This window comes from Leucoraja erinacea, chromosome 12 (assembly GCF_028641065.1).
Source record: "Leucoraja erinacea ecotype New England chromosome 12, Leri_hhj_1, whole genome shotgun sequence".
NCBI lineage: Eukaryota > Metazoa > Chordata > Chondrichthyes > Rajiformes > Rajidae > Leucoraja > Leucoraja erinaceus.
The window spans coordinates 12,987,675-13,002,812 of NC_073388.1; the positions used below are offsets into that span (position 1 = coordinate 12,987,675).

Sequence of the window (15,138 nt, forward strand, 5' to 3'; positions counted from 1 at the left end):
GGCCTTGTCATCTTGTCATGCCTCTTGCAGCCACTTCCTGCAAACAAAACCTCAAAGTTATCTTCCTCTTTCTGAGTTTCCTGCAGGCGATTTATGGGTCCGATATGAACAGCCTTCTGTATTTCAGAGAGCCAATAATATTAGAGATGTTGAAACACGTTTTCCTCAATACCAGTCAGTTGACTACTTGGCTTCACCATCGAAACTTTGGACAAGGAAGGTGGAGCAGGTCCTTTCCTGTGGTAGGTCTGACTGTTGGCCCCAGTCAAGGAGGTATGAACTTAATGAATATTCTTTACATTACGGATGGAAATATAATGATCAGCTAATCGTTTTAAAAATTAATTTAACTTTCTTTAAATGTATGACCCTTCCCTGAAGTTAATGAATTATGGTGTCAGGGATATTTTGTGCTAGATCGTGGACATGTCCAAATGTCAGCATCCTGTGTTCCAAGGCTCAGCAGAATGTATCGATTCAATGATACTTTATTGTCGCATGTACCTTGTTACAGTGAAATGCTTGGTTTTACATACAACCTGGTAAAATCATATAGCAGAGATCACCTAGGCAGTACACAACTGTCGACACTTTTCAGGTGTGGACAGAGTTTACAAAAGTTCACCGAACAGTCTGGATTTAGAGTGACGCTCCAATAATATGCAACAGCCTTAAAACTAAACTTATTCATAAATGTTATGGTTCAATTAAGGTGGGAGCATGTATCTATCACATCACAGATTCACTAAAAATGGGGAACAAGTTAAGTCTGACACCCTGGAGAACTTTCATTCCATCATCTAGAGATTAATTTCAGGGCAAGAGGTGGACAATGAGTGGAAAGCAGCATAAGCAAGATATTAGTTTAGTTTAATCATTGCATTTATTAGACAAATTTTACAAGACTTTAATATTGTTGCATCAGATACCTCATTTTAATAACAACCAGCGAATATAAAATAACATAACTTTCTAATATCTGTTGGAAACAAATTAATTAATTAATTAATTGTGGCATTGACATCTACAAGATACAAGTGTTTCTAAATTATTCTAAGCAATATTAGGAATTCTATAAAGTATCTCTAACAGCTGAAGAGGTATTGGTCATGCCTTCCTTCCATTTTAGCCAACAATTCCTTCCTTTTGGAAAACAAATCTCCAAACAATTATTCAAATGCCACTTGATAAGATGGTAAAATACCATGAATGAAATTTAAGACTCTTCTAAACTTGTGCTGCAATTGCAGTTGAAGAGGGTAGTAATTTGTACGGAAGAAAGGGTTTTGAACCGAAACGTTGCCTATTTCCTTCGCTCCATAGATGCTGCCTCACCCGCTGAGTTTCTCCAGAATTTTTGTCTACAATCATTTGTACTCCACTGGTTGGGCAATATATAACGCCACCGCCCACCCCATTGCACGTTTCGATTGATTTAACCTCTATGGTGTTTTATGGAACCCAGTAGCACAGGTTAGGAGGTGGAAATGTTGCTCACAATCTATTCAGTTACTCTTCAGGATAACTGTAATGATTAAGCAAGGGCAGGGTCTGGCCCACAACATTGGAATAGCCAGGCTGATCTCACTATTAGGGCTGCAAGCTGAACGGTGAATGCTGTTAAAAACAATCAAGAAATTATACAGTTTCTATATAGTAAATACAAAGTTACTACATGTTACATTGCATTATGTTTCAAGAGGTGCATGCTGCTCAAAGCAGCCATTCAAAAACAGAAAATGCTGAAAGCACTCAGATGATCAGGGAGCATCTATGGAAAAGGTCTCAGGTCAAAGATACTCCATTCGACCATAAGACCAGGCAGCACATGTGGGGCTCCATCCCATTAAGGATGTTGTTTTCAGGGTAAGACTCGAAAGCTTTTGGAGAACACTTGATTTTCTGGTCTTCAAGTGATTCTGGACTTGGCTAGAAAAATATTAATGTGGTTCATTGGAAACAACCTGGAAGCATTAGTGTAAAAACCGCTGGCATCTTTAGAAATACCATGCAATGTGACACAGAGTCGCTTTGTATTTACTATTTAGAAACGGTATAATTTCCTGATTGTTTTTAAACATATATCACTATTCATGCTTAACATGCACCATCACATATTATTCCATATTCCTCTTCAGGATTCTTATGCCACATTTATTTGCTTCCACTCATTGCGCCAATACGGTTCAATAGCTTTTATGCTGATATATTAATATGATTATCCCAGGACTATTTCCAGCCACATGTAATGGATCTTTATAATGATTACCCACAATTTTTTTCTTAATTACCTTTTTAAAAGGGAATAAAATATTTGGAAATGTCAAAAGATTAAACAAATTTTATCATGGAATGCTAAAAATCAGCGGGAACATTTGGCAGTCGGAACCCATTGATGTTGCTCGTATTTAATTTGTTTTTCTCCAAGTTTGGGCGGAATAATAATTGGAGCTCCTCTTTACAGAATGTGTCTGTTTATTTCAGGTGCAAAGGAACCAAAGATGAATTCACAGTAGCTTCCCACCCAAGTGGCCACGGCTTTGCGCTGAGTGTATTTGACAAGCTGAATTCAGACACTCAATTCTAAACAGTGTCAGTTTGTCAAATACCCCAAGTGCGGAGCTGAAAAGCAACTGAACATTCCCCAGGGCTGAACGAGGCTTGGAGATATAAGCACACTACTGACAAGGCTCCATTATCTGCATGTATATATATAAAATTAAACACACATGCATGGCTCAAGAGTGAAATAAACATTAAGTGTAAACTAGATGATAAGTGTTAACCAGATGATAGAGTTGGTATATTTAAGATTGGAAGTGTACTTACATTGGATTTAGCAAAAGATTGTTAAGATTAAACCAAATGCTATTATGTATGATATAAAGAAATAAGGTTGATGACGTATTAATGTGCTAAAGTAGAGAGTCAATTAAAGTTTGAGTCATTCATCCAGCACTTACCGATCTGTATAATTAACACAAGTGTACAGAACCTCAGGTATATTTGCTGATGACTACATTGGATCTGTGCCTTTGCATGACTGAAACAAATAGGTTAGGTATATTTTGCTCTTCCTGTTTGGAGAAAGTGCTCCATAGTTTTCACCAAATATTCATGAAATATCTATCGAGAAAGCGCTGGGAAACGAAGAAAGGTAAAAAAAAAGGCATTTATCCGAGTTTAAAAGGGCTATATTTTTCCATTGCAGAATTAAAAGTATGGATTAATTAAAACGTTAAATATCTTCAATGTTTGGCCTCCACATTACGTTCTGAATTGTATTTGCATGAACCACTCTTTGCATGATGTTAATAAAGCTGCTTTGAATACCCCTGATCATTTTTGTCCCAATCTCCATCTATATAAGGCGCTAATTCTCAATGCCATGTGTTTCTCTGGAAGTGGGCATCCATTTTGCACTTCAGTACATTTGTGTATAATGGATATTGCATTAAAAAAAAAACATTTTCGGCTCAATCTCAAGAAAACCATATCCAACAATATGCAGAGAACAACAATAGCAACAGTCCAATAAGATATATCGGAACTGGAAACTTTTAGTTAGTTTCTCTCATACCCTAATGAGTTTAGGCCCGGCAATGAGAAGAACTAGGTTTTACCTGTCTGTGCTCAGATGGGTGATCTTATTAACTCCACTAGTTGTGGTGGTGTAACTATTTATTCTGTTTCTGGCAATGGAGAGAAAGATTCAGTTCTCTGAGTTCCCATTTTTACCTTGTCTTTCTCCTTTAGTTTGGCAGTCCATCTGGGCCTGCATTATGAAATGGCTGATGAGGCCAATGCAGAATCCAAAGGTGTGACAGGCAGCACAAGTAGGTAGGCAAGTCGGGTGGTGGTGCATTCCTTTCACGGTTTGCACTGGGCTTCCGTATGCTCCTGGTGAATGCTGGAAACAGTCATGGAGCAGTAAACACACGGCAGGTCAGTCGGCATCTATGGAGGAAGAAACAGTATCAGTGTTTCTGAGCTGGAAATGAAAACTCATCAGCCTGAAATGTTTTTCACTCCACAAATGCTAGCTGGCATAATGTGCATTACCAGCATTTTCAAATTTTATGTTCATAATGAACATTGCTGCAAAAAAAAAAAGTAATTCTTCACCAAGGGAACTCAAGAAAGGCACTTGTGAGGTGTTTCCCACAATGAATAAACCCACTGATATGCAGCATGTAGACTTACACTTGGGTAAGCACTTTCACCACAGACATTGTTAGCCAAAGGGCTATTTCCTGTGATGTTCTATGAATATCAGTAATTCTCCACTTCCTTCTAACCATATCTTCAGGATAAAATGGGAGCATCCTCAGAATAGGCCCATATGGTTTACCCATATGCATGGACAAACAGACACGGGAGAATGTATGTCTTAACAAGGAACTGCAGATGCTGGTTTACCAAAGAAAAGCACAAACTCCAGCATTTTGCATCTTTCTTTGCCAATTTATAAGTGATAGGCATTACCAATACGTGCCTAAGTTCAAGAAATAAAACCGAAATTATCTTTGACCAAGGTCTGGGGTGCTCCACATTTTTAGCTTATCATTTATGAGATTAGCCCAATAAATAAATTATTATTTCTGAGGGAAAGAGTTAGCATTGAGACAGGTAATTCAGCAGATATGTAAGTATTCCATTCACTTCTAAAACACAAGTTAATTGTGGTTTAGGTTTGTTGGTTCATTGGCCTCTGTAAAATTGCCCCGAGGGTCTAGGGAGTGGATGCGAAAGTGGGATAACATAGAACCAGTGTGAATGTGTGATCAATGGTGGGCCGAAGGGTCTGTTTCCATGCTGTATCTCTAAATATAAACTTCAAATAGAGACCATTTGACCCGTAACCATTGACCCGACCCATTGGAGATCGAGGCTACTACTTAAGATATTTAGTTTATTTATCCACTGTATAGGGAAATATTTCATAGATTGCAGCTTCCAAATTAGCAAATTAATGGAATGCAAATAAAATTACCGTAGCAGAACTATTTTTAAATATAAATGTTTTGCATTCCAATAGAAAATCAAACTTGAATCAGTCAATTGAGCCAAAAATGGCAATCCTGTCAGTTTATTTAAAACTTTTTATGTTGATAATATATTTTTGACTTTAATAGCATCTGTCTAATACATTAAACAAATCTTCAAGAGCAAACACAATTAAACATTGCTTCATTCTTACAAAGCAAAATGACCAATTTACTCACCCACTAGGTTTAAACGCAAACTAGTTATTTGATGAATACACATAACTGTTCTATTAATGCAAGACATAATTTAATTCAATTCAAATTATTACATAGACTATATTATTCAAAAACGAGGTTGAATAAATTTTATCCAAACGTCTCTCCCAGATGCGATAAATGTTTGTTTCAAAACACTAATATAACACATTCATTTGTAGGATGTACAAAGTTGAATAAATTTTGGAGTGATATATTTGATATATTTACAAAGCTTTTCAAGTCAAGAATAGAACCCAAAACGGAATGGATTATATTTGGAATAATAGGAGAAGAAACCAATTTAAATAAAGATCAAAATGTTTTTTTTAATTATGGGTTAATAATTGGAAAGAAATTGATACTTAAATTTTGGAAAAATACAACCATACCAACTGTTAAAATGTGGATTAGGAATATGATGGACATAGCACGCCTTGAAGAAATGAGACTCCAACTAATAGATAAATATGACCAATCCTTAAGGAGTTGGTCTCCTTTCATCGACTTTTTGGAATCATGTGATGCAGCGGTACCGTAAAGATTGCTGATTTCAGTTCATGACGCGGATAGATCTACATCTCCGAATACAGATTTTAAAAATTCTCTTTTAAGGGGCATTCTCTTCAATTTTTACTTTCCACTTTCTCTCTTTCTTTTTTATTTTTTATATACACACTTCACGTTTTTCTACTCTCTACCATCTATTTTTCCACTTTTTCCTCTTTCTATTGTTTTCTTTTTCTTGTCTTGCTTACTTCCTTCTCATAACATAAAACTAGAGGTTGTACATAGAATGGATTACGGTATTGCATAGTTGGCACCTAAAATTAGGTTCCACTGTACTGTTTTGTACTGTATTAACTTCTAATAAAATAAACAAAAACAAAAACAAAAACAAAAAAAACAAAAAAAACTTCTAAAAAACAAGTTAATTGTGGTTTAGGTTTGTTGGTTCATTGGCCTCTGTAAAATTGCCCCGAGGGTCTAGGGAGTGGATGCGAAAGTGGGATAACATAGAACCAGTGTGAATGTGTGATCAATGGTGGGCCGAAGGGTCTGTTTCCATGCTGTATCTCTAAATATAAACTTCAAATAGAGACCATTTGACCCGTAACCATTGACCCGACCCATTGGAGATCGAGGCTACTACTTAAGATATTTAGTTTATTTATCCACTGAATAGGGAAATATTTCATAGATTGCAGCTTCCAAATTAGCAAATTAATGGAATGCAAATAAAATTACCGTAGCAGAACTATTTTTAAATATAAATGTTTTGCATTCCAATAGAAAATCAAACTTGAATCAGTCAATTGAGCCAAAAAGGCAATCCTGTCAGTTTATTTAAAACTTTTTATGTTGATAATATATTTTTGACTTTAATAGCATCTGTCTAATACATTAAACAAATCTTCAAGAGCAAACACAATTAAACATTGCTTCATTCTTACAAAGCAAAATGACCAATTTACTCACCCACTAGGTTTAAACGCAAACTACAATCACTGTTACATTTGATGAGTAGGCACATTTGATCACTGTTTAGAAGATGGTTAGAAAATGCAAGTCCATTTTATGTTTTACAATAACCCTGTAGATATCTTAACTGTTCCATGTTAGACGATCACCTATGATTCATATAATTGCTATTAGCTTGATTTAAGGGTCATGGAAGAGTAAGAAAGTCCCGAAGAAGGGTCTCATCCTGAAACATCACCTATTCCTTTTCTCCAGAGATGCTGCCTGACCCACTGAGTTATCTATCTTCGGTTAAACCAGCATCTGCAGTTCTTTCCTACGCGTTATGGAAGAGTACAGTGTATTAATGGAAGAGACTGTTGCATTTGAATATGAAACTGCTTCTGGAAAATTACTCTTTGCCTTCAATATTTGACAGGAATTTATTTTTGATGGCCTAGAAGCCTTTGCTCAATTGGCCTATTAGTTCCAGTTGCAGCAGCAAACCTGAAAAGCTTCAATATACAAACTTAATTCTTAGTCAGTGCTGAGTTAGCAGATATCATTTAGAGCAACAATCACCAAACCATTACCATATAACCATATAACCATATCCCCTATAACAATTACCGCCCGGAAACAGGCCATCTCGCCCCCTCCTAGTCCGTGCCGAACACCTAATCTCCCCCAGTCCCATATACCTGCGCTCAGACCATAACCCTCCATTCCCTTCCCATCCATATAACTATCCAATTTATTTTTAAATGGGTAGTTGGATTACAATCAACTTTAGCCTCCATGGGCTGGGGAAGTGAAAACTGAGTCACAACTCCCACTCCTGGTTGTTGCTAAGTAACGCAGAAAAGTACGTGCATATAAAACGGTGAGACTAAAACAGGCAAAACTAAGATCTCATCCGCAACCAAAAAAGTTGTACATCTTCATAAAATCATGTGATAGGAGCAGAATTAGGCCATTCGACCCATCAAGTCTACTCCACCATTCAATCATTTTTTTTATTTTTTTTTAAATTAACATTTTAACTTGAAAATAAGGGAAAAGAAAAGAGAAAGAACAAGAAGGAGAAAAAAGGAAAGGTGAAAAGATAGGACCCCTAGACTAGCAAAGTACTGTGGCCAAAGAGTGAATAAAGATGTAAGAGAGGAGAAGGCAAAACAAAAAAGAAAAGAAAAAAAAAAAAAAGTGGAGATATACCTCTCGTGTGTGCCCCCCCCCCCCCCCCCCCCCCCCAGCCCGGCCACCCCCCACCTCACCCAACCCATAGTTGGATTTAAATCCAAAGTAGTGTTGCGCCATACTATCCTTGTAAGAATTCGGTGAAGGGAGTCTATGTCTTGAAAAATTGATCTGGTTTTTCTGCCAAGACAAGCCTAATATTTTCCAAATGTAGTGTCTCGGACATGTTTGTTCCACCATTCAATCATGACTGATCTATCTCTCCATCCTAACCCCATTCTCCTGCCTTCCCCCCATAACCTCGGACATCTTACATAGTACCTTTCATTTCTGTAAGGGGCCTTAAGCCCTTGAAGAGCTTTTGGAGTATAAAATAGGAAATAATGGGAGAAGAATGCTTGTGTCAACAGAAATGAACAAGTCAAAGGCCTGAGGAGAGAAAGCAAGGAACTTAGGAAATAGTTATGCGTTCAGAATTTTGCAGGCTGAAGCAGTCTTTCAACCTTAACTAATTTAGTTTATTTTGCATGTCTACAGTTACACTGCATGTACAGATATATATATATATATAAATGACTTAACTCGTTAGTTCTTGAATCTAAAGTTAACTGATTTTTATTTTCAAAAATAAGTTTTATTCAGAATTTAAAAAATATATAAAACAAGAACAAGTACTCTTCTGAGATTCTCAACGTCCCCACATTCATTAGTCATACAGCGTGAAAACAGGCTCTTCGGTCCAACTTGCCCACACTGGCCAACATGTCCCAGCAACACTAGCCCCACCTGACAGACACAAAATGCTGGAGTAACTCAGCGGGACAAGCAGCATCTCTGGAGAGAAGGAATGAGTGATGTTTCGGGTCGAGACCCTTCATCAGAAGAAGGGTCTGAAGTAGGGTCTCGACCCAAAACGTCACCCATTCCTTCTCTCCAGAGATGCTGCCTGTAACACTGAGTTACTCCAGCATTTTGTGTCTATTTTCACTTTAAACCAGCATCTGCAGTTCCTTACTACACACAAGTCCCACCTGCCCACATTTGGCCCACATCCCTCCAAGCCTGTCCCATCCATGTGCCTGTCTGTGTTTCTTAATATTCAATTGTGTTTGAAACTATCCTTAAACCATGCACCCTTGCCACACTTGTGCGGCCCTAGGGTCATGTCGTTTCCCTTGTTTGAGGGGTGTCCACACCGGACCCGGCCCCTCAATGCCCTGCAGTGAAAGGACCCTCGACTGTTAACTAATCTGAAGCATGGCAAAGTACAGGCAAGCTGATGCAATGAATGTAGGAGAAGCAGAAGCTGTGGCTTTCTGCAATCACAAGGAACTCAGGGAGAACTGCTCAATATTTTCAAAAACACATCTACCCTTAAAATTGAGAAACCTTTACAGCATTGCACATCCATCTCCTAAATGTTTCACAAAAGGCACTATAGGTTTTTTTTCAAGCTACTCAAGTCAAGTCAAGTCAAGTCAAGTTTATTTGTCACATACACATAGGAGATGTGCAGTGAAATGAAAGTGGCAATGCTTGCGGACTTTTGTGCAAAAGACAAACAACAAAACAACCAAACAAATTATAAACACAATCATAACACACATATTCTTTTACATAATAAATAATGGAAGGAAAAACGTTCAGTAGAGCTAGTCCCTGGTGAGATAGGCGTTTACAGTCCGAATTGCCTCTGGGAAGAAACTCCTTCTCAACCTCTCCCGTTCTCACCGCATGGCAACGGAGGCGTTTGCCTGACCGTAGCAGCTGGAACAGTCCGTTGCAGGGGTGGAAGTTCAACATTCTGTGTAATATATGAGGCTACTTACAATTGATGCTGAAAAATATCTGCAGCTTTTTCATTTTGTCGTGGTACAAAGCTTTGTCATGGTTTAAGATTAAATCTAGACAATGTTATCTCTACATTTGATCAACTGTTAACTAATCTGAAGCAACAAAGTACAGATATTTTACGTGAAAAGATGAGCTGATAATTGAAAGACTGGAATGGATACAATTGTAAAAGTGTTAAGTGATTGGGCTAACAAAACAAGTCATGGGCTCATGCAGCACAAAACAGGCCGTTCGGCTCAACTCATCCATGTCAACCATGCCAACCCATCTAAGCGAGCTCCATTTTCCCCACGTTAAGCATTGGTAAAATTGTAAATTGTTCCCAGTGTGTAGGATCGTGTTAATGCATGAGGTGATCGGTGGTCAGTGCGGACTCGGTGGGACGAAGAGCCTGTTTCCGTGCTGTATCTCTAAGTCTAAAGTCTAAAGAGTTGATGTAAAGGCAGAGATACAGTATGCCCTGAAGGTTCTTAAAGTTGCGTTTAGGAGGAAACCTGCAGAAGAAATAAGGAATATACAAAGGCGTGTGGTCAACACCTGGTTCCTGCTTTTAAAAGCTGCATCTTTGCATCCGGGGATCCCTCCAACCCAGTATTGGTCAGGATGATGGTGGCCAGCATGATGACAACATTGGCTGCACTCCCAAGCCCTGTGCAACAAAACATCCACATACAGAGACATGGCTAGCTGAGATGCCTGCTGGGGGTTGGTGGAATGGTGGATAAGGGGGTGGGGGTTGTGTGGAGAATTTCTGTGAATCAATTGAAAGGGTTAAGGTTCGGAGAAAGGTTGCACATTGACTTCCCTGGTAAAGCCCCAAAATGGTCAGCTTTCCAAAGAGAAATCTAGCCTGCAGTCGACAGTTCAAACATTATGTGTTTCTTCGATGCTGACAGCATTATTGCAGCATGAACTGAATTTATTTCTTACTTCCTGTGTTTAGTCTTTTTTTTCCCCTGCCTACTTTCACGGTGGGATACACTGATGGGAACATTTAGTTTTAATACCTTGGACTTCCACGTGAAAATCACAGTGAGAGTTTGTGATGATTCCCATCACGAGCTGTCCAACTAATGTTACCACAAACGTCCACATCAACTTTCTTCAAAGCGATATTTGTGGAATGCAAATTACATGCAACCAGCTGTTAAAAATGGACAACTGATAGATCAGTTTGACGCATAAAAATGATCAAAACATCCTTGTACAATCCTAGTTGGTGGGACGAACAAATGATGATACAGGCAAGATAGACCGAAAATGCTGGAGTAACTCAGCGGGACAGGAAGAATTTCTGGACAGTAGGAATGGGTGACGTTTCGGGTCCAGACCCTTCCTCAGACTTCTACAGTCAGGCTCACATTGAAAGCAACCACCAAACTCTCCACGTCATCCATCCATCGCCCGTTCTATGTTATCTCACTTTTGCAGCCTCCCCTTGCACAATTTACAGAGGTAAATTGACCCACACGTCTTAGGGTTGTGGGAGGAAACTGGAGCACCGAGGAACCTCACCTGGCTATAGGGAGAATGTGCAAACTCCACACAGACAGCACAAATAGGCCGCAACATTCTGCATTGTAGCTGTAAATTAAATTTCAAAAATACTTCACTGCCTTTGCAGTATTTTGGAATGTCTTTGGTTGGCAAAAGACTCTTTGTAAATGCAAGTCCTTTCATTTTCTCATTCAGATTCAGATTCAATTTTAATTGTCATTGTCAGTGTACAGTACAGAGACAACGAAATGCATTCTTTGCGAACTAAATGCAGACATGGACTTAGAATGGAAAAGTATCAAAAGTTGCACTTTGAATCGTGATGTTTTCACATGTATAATTGTGGGTTTATCAGAAGTGCTCAAATAATGAAATGCCAAAACATAGCATGATACAGTTCAACTCAAAATGTTTCCTTTCCTGTGGAACTAACATTTAATCAGTCCAATTCAGATAAGAAGTTAACTATTTCACATTCTAGTGCTCCTGCCTGGCCTCCAGTGAAAGCTCCAGCATTTTCAATGTTTATATCAGTTCCAATTTATTTTACATTTTGATGCAAAGATATTTGACAATAAACATTGAAACAGAATGTATGTTTCGCTTAGAATTAATCTGAAAATGCTGTTATTTCACAACCAACCATGCCATATTGTGAAAATTATGAATATAGTGGAAATAGTAAAGCTGTTCTCTGCATTCGGGGCAACCCATGTCCTAATAGCTAGTTTCTGCTATCTGGCAATAGCAGCGTTTTCACAACTTCCTCTTCTAGCAGAAAAGTTTCAACAAAAAGGGATGTGTGTTGGACTGTTGATATCGATAGCTATATTTGGAAGTCATGTTGGAAAGTTGGGCAATGTAGAAAACAGTTTTCTTTCCCCTTCTCACCACGCTGTGTTAAACAGGATTTCAAAGAAAAACCTGAAACTTTTTTTGCAAGTTTTTATTTTAACATAAAGAACCTAAAATCTCACTTCTATTGCCTTTCAGATGAAACCAAGTTTACCAGGTTTATGGTTGCATGGTGTTGTAGTGCTCACTCTGGTAACAAAGATCTTTGTTTACTTTTTAAGCAAGATATTTATTATGGTAGGCTCCCCAATGTTAGAATAGTAATTGCATCAACAACAACACAATGTGCTTGCATTAAGGAATTCAGCATGCCCAGTGCTTACTTTTGAAAGCTTTGAGAATGGATTTTTTTTTAAACGGGCTGATTGCGAAAACAAAATGCTATGTATTTAGCGGCAAGTTCTTGGAGTTCATCCTCCAGAGGGAAATGCCCCCTGTGGGGCTTAAAGTTACTCTCCTGAGAAAACTAGGAATACAAGACGCCTGGATTAATTGGTTATCTCACCTTGGATTACACGTGATATAACCTTCCAGACTAGCCTACCATGTAGAACAATGTCAAAGGTCTAAACCAGGGGTGGGGAACCTTTTCATGTTGGAATACCACATTAATTAAGTTAGTTGTAATCTAATAAGGCCGCATCCAAGAAACTTCAATTAGATATACTTCAAAATGTACATTTTTTGTAAAAATCTAACTACTATGTACTAACTGCCACATGCACCGCTATCAAAAGTTGATAATACTGAAGACCGGACGGCCAGCGGACTCTCTCCGACATTTTCCCTCTCGTCAACCAGCCTCAGGGGGTGCCAGTCAGGCAGGGTGGTTAACGTACATTCTAGAGTCGCATTAGAACTAAATCATGAGCATAACAGGTGTTAAAATAGCCCTCATGAGTTACTAATGTTTTAATTGTGGCCGTCAGTCGGGGAGGATTATTTTGTTGAATCTTCTTTTACTCTTTGGTATTTTAAATACGTTCATATTAAGATTAACATAAAAATAATAAAAAGACGGACAAAAACATGTTAACCGATGCTAGGGTCGGGTGAGCGGGCGTATGGAAGGGTAGTGGGATAAATCTCCGCTTCTTTTACACCTTCGTTAGTTCTTTCTTTCTCTTTTTTCCTTTTTCCGTTTTTCCGATCTAGTTATTAGTTCATAAAATGTTAAAACTGAAGCATATTGTATAACTGTTATGCTGATCATTTTCTTTTTGTACAATTGCTTCTAACAAAAATTAAATTAAAAATAAACATATTAATAAAAATAAAAGGATTTGTTCTGCAAAATTTGGATTCATTCAAAAGGCCGCACTTAATGGCCTAGAAGGCCGCATGCGCGCAGGTTCCCCACCCCTGGTCTAAACGAATTTACACTTCCAAGTGACTGCAATTCGAGTTAACATTATATTCCAGTATGTGGGTCCCCTTGTTTATGTTATGGAGCAGCTGTATTATATATCTACTTTATGGACAATTCTCTGCATCCAATTCAAGTTTATTGTCATATACACATAGAAGTGTGAATCCTCTTGTAGAAAACATAGAAAATAGGTGCAGAAGGCCATTCGGCCCTTCGAGCCAGCACCGCTATTCATGGCTGATCTTGGTTCTTGGTTTCTTGGTCCTCCAAAATATTCCAAATGGAATTTAAACTGGAGGTGGTGAAGGGTGGGATTAAGCCAGAAAGGGTTATTGGAAAGAAAGAGCTTCCACAATCAGTATCCCGTTTTTTCTCATAATTTTAAATGGCCTCTCCTTTAATCTTAGACTGTGTCTGAGGAATGATTCAATAATCACACCAAGCTTGGACATGTCTTCTTCTTGCGTATGGCGCGCACAGCTTAAAGTTGCAGGACAACTTGTTCTATTTGATTGTGCACGCCGGGTTGATTGCATTCCTCGAAACAGGGCGGACCCCGTGAAGGTTGCAATCTCCCACCCCCATGGACGTATGATCGGGTCAAACGGCATCTGTGGAGAAAAAGGGGTGACCAAGGCTTCAGGTGAAGACTGAGAATGGAGTTGGGAGATAGGCAGTATTAAGGAGTGGTAGGGAAGTGCAAGACAGGGACTGGTGGGTGGAACTAATTGAGGTGGGGGGTGATGGGCAGATGGAGCCGGGGGGGGGGGGGGGAAGGGGATACGTTTTGAGACAGATTCATTGCTTAATCAATATATTTTAATCCTATACTGCCCCGTATCTTGTCTGTATTCACTCACCAGTAATTCTCAATTCCCAAGTTTCCCTCATTTAAAATTGTGCTAAAATACCTTCATGTTCTCAGCCTTCCCTTTCTGTGTAACTAATTTTACAACATTTCCAAGGATTAGACATTCCTACAATTTTAGTTCCTTGTGCATCTCCAGCTCCATTCTCCTAACATTGGTGTCTTCTCTTTCAGACATTATTGGCCCAATACTGAAGAATTCCCTTCCTAACGTTCCCTGCCCATCCTTATGAACCTTCTTAAAACCATTTCCTTGGACGAAGCTTTTAGTAACCTTCCCTAATATCATTTTCTTTGTCTCGATTATTACCCGAGTTCCTGTGAAACAAAGAGAATTTTCAATACAAAGAAAAAAAACCTGAGATAAAAAGCACAGGGTGACACAGCTGGTAGCTACTGCCAAACAGTGCTAGACCCGGGTACAATCCTGATCTCTGTTGCTGTCTGTGCAGAGTTTGCACGTTCTCTCGGTGACCACGTGGGCTTCCTCCCACATCCCAAAGACGTATGGGTTTGTAGATTGGAGACACAAAAAGCTGGAGTAACTCAGCGGGACAGGCAGCATCTCTGGAGATAAGGAATGGGTGACCCTTCTTCAGACTTGTAACCTCCAGGTTTGTAGGTTAATTGGCCTTTGTAAAATTGCCCTGAGTGAGTGTGTGCGGGATAATATTGAACTAATGTGAAAGGTGATCACTGGTCAGTGTGGACTCGGTGGACCGATAAGCCCGTTTCCATGCTGTGTCTCTAAAAAAAAGTTTCGTTTTTAAAAAACATTAAAACAAGTGCATAAA

The 15,138-nt window shown here is 38.8% G+C and overlaps 1 long non-coding RNA gene across 1 annotated transcript; it reads left to right on the forward strand.

The window, feature by feature from the left end:
• Positions 1-215: 215 nt before the first annotated feature.
• LOC129702065 (uncharacterized) lies at positions 216-3,337 on the forward strand. The gene is made up of 2 exons (XR_008724313.1): positions 216-273; positions 2,485-3,337. It is a non-coding gene; the product is annotated as an uncharacterized LOC129702065 (long non-coding RNA).
• Positions 3,338-15,138: the final 11,801 nt, after the last annotated feature.